Source organism: Heloderma suspectum, chromosome 1 (genome assembly GCF_057233095.1).
Source record: "Heloderma suspectum isolate Gila_16-S chromosome 1, 16-S_ref, whole genome shotgun sequence".
Classification (NCBI taxonomy): Eukaryota; Metazoa; Chordata; class Lepidosauria; order Squamata; family Helodermatidae; genus Heloderma; species Heloderma suspectum.
The window spans coordinates 278,687,882-278,699,950 of NC_139458.1; the positions used below are offsets into that span (position 1 = coordinate 278,687,882).

Consider the following 12,069-nt stretch of genomic DNA (forward strand, 5'->3'; position numbering starts at 1 on the left):
ATATCAAAATGCTCCTCCATATATGAATTCTTCAAAAGTTTGGAATTAAATAATCCTATTGAAGCATTAGTTTTGGGGGGAAAAGTTTAATTCAAATAACACTGTCACAAAACCATGGGGTACAATTTATCCCTTCCTGTTTCTGCAGATCACAGATATCTGTGGTGGAGTGTATCTCTGTAGGATTCAGTGTACCTTGAACGTTCTTCCTATGTTGAGCAATGGAGCACCGCCCATATCTGGAATAAGGGCATCCAGTTTCCCCACTCTGCACATGAAGATTGCTTGTGGCTTTCTATATGTGTGCCTGTTCAAAGGCCAGTAGGGCAGAGTAAATTAAAGGGCGCCATTGGTTCTGCCTGTTATATCTTCTCCAAAGCACTTACCCTTAGATACTGGTGCCATATGTTCTGGGTTGAATTGGGTAATAAGCTGCTGAATTTGGGTTTGTTGCAACAATTTGAGCAAACTGAGATTTGTTCTTAGTACCTATGAGTGCTGTAAAAAAAAGGTAAAATTTAATTTACCTGTAAGTGCTGTAGGCTATGTTTATGTGTGCGGTAAAAAAAATGTTAGTTAATAAAAAGTTGTTGCGAGAAGAGAGATAGCATACTATGGAAAAGCGTTTTGTCTCTTTCTCCTTCCTGCTGGGCTAGTTTTCTTCTTACAATGACTTTTATATAGATGAGCATGCAGAAATGTGATTCTTGCAATCTGAAGTGGTGCAGTTATTCTCTCCTCAAATCTACTGCACATTTACACAGGAGTAAATGAGTCCCATTGAACTAACTGGGATTTAATTCCAAGTAAGTATGCATAGGACTGCAGCCGTAGTCTCTATTAGCTGCTACTGCTCTTTAAAAAGTGTGTTCGGGGCTGGGCTGGGGGAATGTATTGTTAAACATAGACAAGGTATCTGCAGTATTTTGAAACCGAGATGGAGTTTGGTGTGTACCCCTTTGTATAACATGCTCTGTTGCCATGAAAAATCATATGTAGCAAATAAAAAACTGCATTTAAATTGTAGTCTCTTCGAAGTCTCATTCTCATGAGTATAGTTAAGTTTCAAAGATCATGTTTACCATAGCCATACCTGCTGGTTCACCCACTTAGCCTAGTTCTTTTGTGCACCTGACTCATTGGCAAAGACAACAGATTTGGATTTCCACCATGTTTATATTGCAGTCAATTCCCTAGAGTGTAATACTCCCCCAAATCCATACTGGTATGAAGGGGTATGTTCTAGCTGCCCACTTTTTAATGTATAAATACGTTTATTGCCTGTCTGAACATTTTACATTTGGTGATGTTGTGTGGGATGGGGATTCAGGGGAGGGGAATAAATTGTTGAGATGGATTAGACAAGATTGTTGTTGTTGTTGTTCAGTCGTTCAGTCGTGTCCGACTCTTCATGACCCCATGGACCATAGCACGCCAGGCCTTCCTGTCCTGCGCTCTCTCCCGGAGCGTGCTCAAGTTCATATTCATTGCATCCGTGATGCTATCTAGCCATCTCATCCTCTGCCGTCCCCTTCTCCTTTTGCCTTCAGTCTTTCCCAGCATCAGGGTCTTTTCCAGGGAGTTTTCTCTTCGCATTAGGTGGCCAAAATATTGGAGCTTCAGCTTCATTATCTGTCCTTCCAATGAGCACTCAGGGTTGATTTCCTTTAGGATGGACTGATTTGACCTCCTTGCAGTCCAGGGGACTCGTAAGAGTCTTCTCCAGCACCACAGTTCGAAAGCATCAATTCTTCGGCGCTCAGCCTTCCTTATAGTCCAGCTCTCACAGCCATACATTACTACTGGGAAAACCATAGCTTTGATTAGACGGACCTTTGTCGGCAAGGTGATGTCTCTGCTTCTTACTATGCTGTCTAGGTTGGCCATAGCTTTCCTCCCAAGGAGCAAGCGTCTTTTAATTTCATGGCTACAGTCACCGTCTGCGGTGATCTTGGAGCCCAAGAAAGTAAAATCTGTCACTGCTTCCATTTCTTCCCCTTCTATATGCCAGGAAGTGATGGGGCCAGATGCCATGATCTTAGTTTTTTTAATGTTGAGTTTCAAACCAGCTTTTGCACTCTCCTCTTTCACCCTCAACAAGAGGCTCTTTAGATCCTCTTCGCTTTCTGCCATTAGGGTGGTATCATCTGCATATCGGAGGTTGTTGATAATTCTCCCAGCAATCTTAATTCCGACCTCTGATTCATCCAACCCGGCATTTCTCATGATGTACTCTGCATATAAGTTAAATAAGCAGGGTGACAATATGCAGCCTTGTCGTACTCCTTTCCCAATTTTGAACCAATCGGTTGTTCCATGTCTGGTTCTTACTGTTGCTTCTTGACCTTCGTACAGGTTTCTCAGGAGACAGGTAAGGTGGTCTGGTACTCCCATCACTTTAAGAATTTGCCACAGTTTGTTGTGATCCACACAATCAAAGGCTTTAGCGTAGTCAATGAAGCATAAATAGACGTTTTTCTGGAATTCTCTTGCTTTCTCCATGATGCAGCGAATGTTGGCGATTTGATCTCTAGTTCCTCTTCCTCTTCGAAACCCAGCTTGTACTTCCGGTAGTTCTCGGTTCGCATACTGCTGAAGCCTAGCTTGTAGGATTTTGAGCATCACCTTGCTGGCATGTGAAATGAGTGCAATGGTGCGGTAGTTTGAACACTCTTTGGCGTTGCCCTTCTTTGGAATTGGAATGTAAACTGACCTTTTCCAGTCTTGTGGCCACTGTTGAGTGTTCCAGATTTGTTGGCATATTGAATGCAGCACTTTAACAGCATCATCTTTTAGGATTTTAAATAGCTCGGCTGGAATACTGTCATCTCCGCTAGCTTTGTTGTTACTAATGCTTCCTAAGGCCCACTTGACTTCACTCTCGAGGATGTCCGGCTCAAGTTCAGTGACCGCACTATCATGGCTATCAGGGCTATCAGGGACATTCAGATCTTTCCTGTATAGTTCTTCTGTGTATTCTTGCCACCTCTTCTTAATCTCATCTGCTTCTGTTAGGTCCCTGCCTTCTTTGTCCTTTATCATGCCCGTCTTTGCACAAAACGTTCCCTTGAGATCTCCAATTTTCTTGAAGAGATCTCTAGTCTTTCCCATTCTGTTGTTTTCCTCGATTTCTTTGCATTGTTCATTTAATAAGGCCTTCTTGTCTCTCCTTGCTATTCTCTGGAACTCTGCATTCAGTTGGGTATATCTTCCCCTTTCTCCCTTGCTTTTCGCTTCCCTTCTTTCGTGAGCTACTTGTAAAGCCTCATCAGACAGCCACTTTGCTTTCTTGCATTTCTTTTTCTTTGGGATGGATTTCGTTGCTGCCTCCTGAACAATGTTACGGACCTCCGTAACGTTCCTCAGGCACTCTGTCTATCAGGTCTAATCTCTGAAATCTATTCCTCACCTCCACTGTATATTCATCAGGGATATGATTTAGGTCATACCTGAACGGTTTAGTGGTTTTCCCGACGTTCTTCAATTTAAGCCGAAATTTTGCAAGAAGCAGCTCATGATCTGAGCCACAGTCAGCTCCAGGTCTTGTTTTTACTGACTGTATGGAGCTTCTCCATCTTTGGTTGCAAAGGACATAATCAATCTGATTTCGATATTGACCATCTGGTGACGTCCATGTGTAGAGTCGCCTCTTGTGCTGTTGGAAAAGAGTGTTTGCTATGATCAGCGTGTTCTCTTGGCAAAACTCTATTAGCTTTTGTCCTGCTTCATTTTGTACACCAAGGCCATGCCTGCCTGTTATCCCAGTGATTTCTTGACTTCCTACTTTAGCATTCCAATCCCCTATGATGAAGAGGACATCTTTTTTTGGTGTTAGTTCTAGAAGGTGTTGTAGGTCTTCATAGAACCGATCAACCTCAGCTTCTTCGGCCTCAGTGGTTGGGGCATAGACTTGAATTACTGTGATGTTGAATGGTTTGCCTTGGATTCGTACTGAGATCATTCTATCATTTTTAAGATTGTACCCCAGTACTGCTTTTCCCACCCTTTTGTTGACTATGAGTGCTACTCCATTTCTTCTAAGGGATTCTTGCCCACAATAGTAGATATGATGGTCACCTGAATTAAATTCGCCCATGCCTGTCCATTTGAGTTCGCTGATTCCCAAGATGTTGATGTTCAATCTTGCCATCTCATGTTTGACCACCTCCAGCTTACCTTGATTCATTGATCTGACATTCCAGGTTCCTAAACAATATTGTTCTTTACAGCATCGGATTTTCTTTTCACCACCAGACACATCCACAGCTGAGTGTCCTTTCGGGTTTGGCCCAGCCGCTTCACTCTTTCTGGCGCTACTTGGAAATACCCTCTGCTCTTCCCCAGTAGCATATTGGACACCTTCCGACCTGAGGGGCTCATCTTCCGGCGTCATCTCTTTTAGCCTTGTGATACGTTCCATGGGGTTTTCTTGGCAAGAATACTGGAGTGGGTTGCCATTTCCTTCTCCAGTGGACCACATTTTGTCAGAACTCTCTGTCATGACCTGTCCGTCTTGGGTGGCCCTGCACGGCATAGCTTATGGCTTCACTGAGTTACGCAAGCCCCTTCGCCACAACAAGGCAGTGATCCATGAAGGGGATTAGACAAGATACTTTTCTTTAATGCCAAAGTGACTAGTAAGGTAGAGAAACATTCTTTCATTTAAAGAATGAAAAATAGCTGAAACACATATTAAATGAGAACCTGAACAACAGTGACACAATCTTTTACAGGTGTGTAACTGAAAATATTCCCCTTCATGGATCACTGCCTTGTTGTGGCGAAGGGGCTTGTGTAATCTTGTGTAATCTTGTGTAATCTATGATCAGCATGTTATGATCAGAACATGCTGATCATAGCAAACACTCTTTTCCAACAGCACAAGAGGCGACTGTACACATGGACATCACCAGATGGTCAATATCGAAATCAGATTGATTCTGTCCTTTGCAGCCAAAGATGGAGAAGCTCTATACAGTCAGTAAAAACAAGACCCGGAGCTGACTGTGGCTCAGATCATGAGCTTCTTGTTGCAAAATTTCAGCTTAAATTGAAGAATGTAGGGAAAACCACTAAACCATTCTGGTATGACCTAAATCATATCCCTTCTGAATATACAGTGGAGGTGAGGAATAGATTTCAGGGATTAGACCTGATAGACAGAGTGCCTGAGGAACTATGGACGGAGGTCCGTAACATTGTTCAGGAGGCAGCAACGAAATCCATCCCAAAGAAAAAGAAATGCAAGAAAGCAAAGTGGCTGTCTGAGGAGGCTTTACAAGTAGCTGAGGAAAGAAGGGAAGCGAAAAGCAAGGGAGAAAGGGGAAGATATATCCAAATGAATGCAGAGTTCAGGAGAGACCAGAAGGCCTTCTTACGAGTGCCCTGGACTGCAAGGAGGTCAAATCAGTCAACCCTAAAGGAAATCAACCCTGAGTGCTCATTGGAAACAAGGCCCTATGAAGAGAGACTGAAAGAACTGGGTATGTTTACCCTTGAGAAGAAAAGACTGAGGGGAGATATGATAGTGCTCTTCAAGTACTTGAAAGGTTGTCACAGAGAGGAAGGCCAGGATCTCTTCTTGATCATCCCAGAGTGCAGGACATGGAATAATGGGCTCAAGTGACAGGAAGCCAGATTCCGGCTGAACATCAGGAAAATCTCCTGACTGTTAGAGCAATACGGCAATGGAACCAATGACCTAGGGAAGTGGTGTGCTCTCCCACACTGGAGGCATTCAAGACGAGGCTGGACAGCCATCTGTCAGGGATGCTCTGACTTGGATTCCTGCATTGAGCAGGGGGTTGGACTCGATGGCCTTGTTAGGCCTCTTCCATCCCTACTATTCTATGATTTTTTGAGAAGCTGAAAAGGCAAGCAGGATAGTAGATCACCCTGGTACCTGAGTAGCAGGCAAAATTAGAACAATGAAGAGCTGACAAAGCGCTGAGCTGAAATACAACCCATGGATTCTCTGCATTACTTAATTTTCACGGATCTCATTAAATTCTTGAGAACTCTTGAGAATGCGATACTTGGGGGTAAACCACAGATCTATAACCTTTACATTCCTCCTTTGTATGAAGAAAATGGAAATATGGAAAGACACAGGTTCTTCTGGATCTTCACGGCTAATGTTACTATATTTGGAGTTTGATAAGATGTAATCCTATGTCAAATCTCAGTGTATATAACCATTATTAAGAATATGGAGTTGTGGAAATGCTAAGAGGCTAGTTTCACTGTGAAGCAGACTGCATAGGCCGGTATCAGGGAAGGGAGTATAACTAATGCTGAATTCTTCTTGCCTTTGTTTGTTACCATCTGCTTGCTTGTCTTTCATCTGTTCTGCTGAACTCTCCATGCCATTGCCAGTATGACTTTGGCCATACAGAAATCCAAGCAGAAAAGGGGCATAGTGGCAGTAAATCAAGTAGGAAGCTTCAATGGTGTTTAAGGGGCTAAAATCTCTTTTCTAGAAAGGCAGAATCTGGTAGCTTCAGAATACTGCACATCTCAGTATTAAAGGCTCTTTAAAGACTCAATGCATGAGTGGAACAGTGAATGACTGGCCCCTGAATCCATTTATAGGCTATAGAGGGAAAGTTTCTCAGATGGCAAAATTCAGATGTATTTGTGAAGCCATTTCCCTCTTTCAGCAGCTTTAAGTAAGATGAACGTTGAGCTTCCCTGTGAGTATATTGGGAATGTGAAAACAAGATGAGAAATTTCATAATTACATCTTACCTATGTAGATTACTGGTCCAGTGAAGTAAGGCCTTTAGTTTAACTTGATGATTGGGTCTTCTGTTTGTAGGTTTTATCAGATCTTTTTTGTAACACAATAACTTGATTGAACTTTATATTGAGATCAGAATGACATTTGGCACACATGTTGAGGGCACAAATCTCAACCCCTGAACTTGTCTTCAGGAGGGAGAGAAAATATGTTAAACACATTTTTTATTATTATTATTTAAAATATTTCTTGGGCTTCTTTCAGAGCAGAAGCCCTCCCAAGGTGGCTTACAACAATAAAATACATAAAAACAATTAAAATATTAAAAGTGATAAAAATGTAAAAACAATAAACAATAAAAGCCAACAATAAGCAATTAAAACCGACAATAAAACCAACAATGATGTTAGCAGCAACAACAGTAGCAGTCATGTCAGTAGAAGGCCAAGGTAAAATAATATGTTTTCAAGGCCTTCTTAAAAGACTGCAATGAGGGAGCATGGTGGACCTGCGATGGCACCTTGTTCCAAAGATGTGGGGCCACTGCAGAGAAGGCCCCCTTATGTGTGTTCACCCACCTGACTGCTCTCACAGGTGGGCAAATGAGAAGGGCCTCTCTTTCTGATCTTAAAGTGTGGGCAGGCTGATATGGATGTAGACAGTCCTTCAAGTAACTTGATCCCAAACCCTTTAAGGCTTTAAAGGAACCAGCACTTTGAATTGGGTTTGGAAACTTGCCGGTAACCAGTGCAGCTGGCGCAGTATAGGCGTTATATGATCGAATCGGCTCGCCCCCACCAATACTTGGGCTGCTGCATTCTGCACAAGCTGGAGTTTCTGAACCATCTTCAAAGGTAGCCCCACATATAGCGCATTACAGTAGTCCAGCCTGGACGTGACTAGTGCATGGATAACTGAGGCAAGGTCTGTCCTCTCCAGATAGGGCCTCAGTTGGTGTATCAGCCTAAGCTGGTAAAAAGCATTCCTGGACACCACAGCCACCTGGGCTTCCCCAGTTAGCTCTGAGTCCAGGAGGACTCCCAAGCTGTGCACTTGGTCTTCCAGGGGGAGTGCAACCCCATCTAAGACCAGTTGTAAACCTCCATCTGAAGTAGTTGGTTTCCCAACCCACAGTACATCCATCTTGTCTGGATTAAATTTGAGCTTATTCACCCTCATCCATCCCAAAACCAAAGCCTCCAGACACTGGTTCAAGAGTTCCACAGCCTCCCTGTGATGTGCAGATGGAAATGAGAGGTTGGGAAGCATACTGATGACATTTCATCCCAAACCTCCTGATGACTTCCCCCAGCCATTTCATGTAGATGTTAAAAAGCATGGGGGACAAGATAGAACCTTGTGGCACCCCCCAGGCTAATGGCCATGGGGTGGAACCAAAGTCCCCCAGCACCACCTTCTGAGACCACTCCTCCAGAAAGGACCAGAACCACTTTAAAACTGTGCCTCCCAGGACCAGTCCAGATAAACGATCCAGAAGGATACCATGGTTGATGGTATCGAAAGCTGCTGAGAGGTCCAGAAGAACTAACAGGGTAGCACTCCCCCCATCCATTCCCCAGCGTAAGTCATCAACCAGGGCAACCAAGGCTGTTTCTGTTCCATAACCGGGCCTGAAACTTGATTGGAATGGATCTAAATCAGTTTCATCCAAAACAGCTTGGAGTTGTGAGCCACCACATGCTCTAGCACCTTGCCCCAAAACTGCAAATTTGACACAGGCAGTAATTATATGGCACCATGGGATCTAACTTTGGTTTCTTCAGCAAGGGCCTCACCACAGCTTCTTTCAAAGCTGCAGGGACCTTGCTGTCCCTCAAGGAGGTATTTACCACCTCCGAGGTCCAGATATCCAGCCCAGCTCTGGCAGATTTCATGAGCCAGGATGGGCAAGAATCTAAAGAACAAGTAGCAGGCCTCAGTCCGCCAAGCAGTTTGTCCACATCCTCAGGTTGCACAATCTGAAAGGTATCCATAACATGACTAGATGGTGCACCAGCCTTGTCCATATCAGACTCTGTCAAAACAATGTCATCCAAATCAGCACGAATGCAAGCGATTTTATCTGCAAAGTGCCTGGCAAATTGTTCACAGCGGGCCTTTGAGGGTTCAAGTTCTTGTATTTCAAGGCCTACACCCGAGAGGCCTTTAACCACATGAAAGAGCTCCGCAGGTTGATACTCAGCAAATGCAATGGTGGCAGAGAAGTAGGATTTCTTCACCGCCATCACCGCCACAGAATAAGATCGCAAGTGGATTCTTACCTGCGTTCGATCGTATTCGTACACAATGGGGTATCTGAAGCCAGGCCTCTATCTGTGCAGTGCTAATTAGTAATAAGAGTTTAAATGAGCATTTCACCTGTACAACTGGTACTATGTAATCTATTATGTTTCTACAGTAAACCTTGCCATGCATTCAGTAGTAGAAGATGGTTTCCAGAGATCTCTATACAGATCATTGGTAGAAAAGAGTCCCACAATACAGTAAAAAAACAGAGGGGTCTGGTAGGGTGGAGTTGCAGTGGAAGTGACATGTCACGTTTTTGGTAGGTGATGAGGGGAGGAGCTGGAAGAAAATCCTGTCAAGTATCAGGCTGCAGATGGCAGAAGTTATGCAAGGAAAACTGAATAGTTGGCAAGCACCTCTTGACAGAAATGTAGTTTCCCCCATTGTCGTCACCAATGTGAGATAAGACATTTGGACCCAATATTCTCAAAAAACTTTTGTCCCTTAACATACAGCAAGTATGGTAGCATACCAGATGAACTAAACTTTCTCTTGGTGGAGAAGGGGCAGGGAGACAGCTGGTAGCTGGTGGCTGTGATAATGGTAAATATTCTTAGGCCTCTGGTGCTGGTCTTTTCCCACCTAATGATTAGGATTCTTACAGTTACTTTGTTCTCGAGTATCCCCAGAATATTTTTTTTCAGTGTATCTCTGGCTAGAGGTGCTGCTATTTCCCTACAGAACAAAATGGAGTGGCTCAAAATACTGAAGAAAATATTCCACAAATAAGGCTGTACAGATCTACTCAACCTGTACTGTGAATGTATTACATGTCACAAAGAATTGCTTCCAGAAATCTGAACTATTGATCTAACTGTTGGAGATGAATGTGAAACAGGGAACATTTTATATACATTCTGGTATTGCATGATTATTTTAACCTTCTGGACAGAGTTGATTAAATATATAAACTCCACTTTAAATTTTGTGTGCTTTCCTTTTAAAAATCTGCTCATAGGATAGCTGCCTTCTATGTGGGATTCTGCATTTGAACTAGATGACTGATCTCTCATACAAGGAAAGAGAACTGCACCAGAAACAAAGCAAAAAAGTGTGTTTTGTTGAAATTTGGCCCCTGTTTTGGAGTTCTTTTATTGATAAAAAGGGTACATCAAGAAGCATCGCCTCCCTATCCCTTTTTCTTCTCTTCCTTTCCATGGCAAGTCTTGTCCCTGTTATTTATTTTTAATATTTTTATGCCACTTTTCCACAGATGTCACCAAGGTAGTGTACAATAAGTAACAATAAAATTAGAATAATACCATAAAAACAAAGATCTGCAATAAAACCATGCTAACTCATAAAGGCAACATTAAAACCACTAAAAACAACTTATAAACATTCAGTTTGACAATATGCTGCTATGTGTTGTCATTGTTATTTCTGTTGTTATTATTACCGTTATTATTACATTTATGCATTGCTTCCAACTGTATAAAGCAGTCCCAAAGCAACTTACACACACACAAACACAGAAAACCTTAATAAAACAGACCCCCATCAATATAAATTGATAATCAGCACAATAATACAAATATAAACATAACTTATATAATACAAAAAGTGTTCATCCACAATACACAACTCTTCCCTCCTTCCTCACAGCCTAGAATGAACACCACAAAGCAGCCCACAACAGTTGGGCCATAACTAATATCTAAATGCCTGGAAAAATAAGTATGTCTGCCTGGCACTGAAAAGATGACAGTGTTGGTGCCAGGCATGGTTCCTTGGAGAGAGCATTCCATAAATACGGGGCCATCACAGTATACCCCTATTCCCAAACTGCCCCCACACACACACACCTGTAAGCTTCTCTTGGCACACACACTAGCTCACCTCAGGGACCTAGTAGGTTCATATGGGCAGAAGTGGTCCTTAAAGAATTGGGGTCCTGAGTCATGTAGGGCTTTATAGGTTAAACCCAGCACTTTGAACTTGGCTCAGAAACAAATAGGCAACCAGTGCAGGCAAGCCAGGACCGGTCTTATATGTTCACATCACCTAGTCCAAGTCAGCAACTGATCACCAAATTCAGCACCAGCTGCAGTTTCCAAAGAGCCTTCACATGCATTGCAGTAATCTAGCCTGGAGGTTACCAGAACATAAAGCACTGGTATCAGGCTATCCCCATCCAGAGGGCTTCTTGAGGAGAGAAGTCATGGCAGCCTCCTTCAGGTGGCATGGAAACACTTCCTCTTGTAAGGAAGCATTTATCACCTCGCTGGCTGTCCCTTCCCTGCTAGATTGCATCAGCCGCGAAGGGCAAGGATTCAGCACACAAGTGGTTGCTTGTGCCTTTCCAAGCATCTTGTCCACGCCCTTGAGCCATACGAACTGAAACTCATCCAGTAATACTGGACAGTACTCTGAACATCTTGTGGACACTGCTAAAACGATGGAGTCAGGGTCCTGATAGATGCAAGTGATTTTATCCTCAAAATGCCAAGCAAATAAATAGATGATAATGGGCTGCTGAGGGTTCAACCACCTTCTTTGGGACACTGTGCAATAAGCCGCAAACTATCCGGAAGAGCTCTGCCTGTCAGCATAGGGAGGATATAATGGAGGTAGTGAAGTAACGCTTCTTTGCTGCCCTCACTGCCAGTAAGTAAGCTCAGTGTTGATCATGTACTAGTGTTTGATTGCATTTGTAGGATGCACTTTCTCCACTTGTGTTTTAGTTTGCTTCATCACCTTACAGTATACAAAAAGATGAACATATGAATTACAGTTAAATGCACAAAGACATACCAGTACCACCACCAGCTAATGGGTTTAAAGCACCAAATGTAGACTGGAATAAATGTGTCTTCAGAGGTTTGTTTGTTTTTAAGCCATCAGTAATGAGGCCATAGTATCTCCATGGGGAGGGAGTTCCAAGGTTACAGAGCTACCACTGAGAAAGCCCTATTCTTAGTGCCTTTCAGCCTAATGACGATGTGGTACATCAAGTCTTGTCAAGAGTAGGCATTGGAGTGCTTTGCAGATAATAAAAAATATATTCAACAATTTAAATAGAC

The 12,069-nt window shown here is 43.0% G+C and overlaps 1 protein-coding gene across 9 annotated transcripts in view; it reads left to right on the forward strand.

Annotated features, from left to right (window-relative positions):
- EIPR1 (EARP complex and GARP complex interacting protein 1) overlaps positions 1-12,069 on the forward strand; it is a 219,873-nt gene that overhangs the window by 21,162 nt on the left and 186,642 nt on the right. The gene's annotated exons all lie outside the window — the stretch shown is intronic.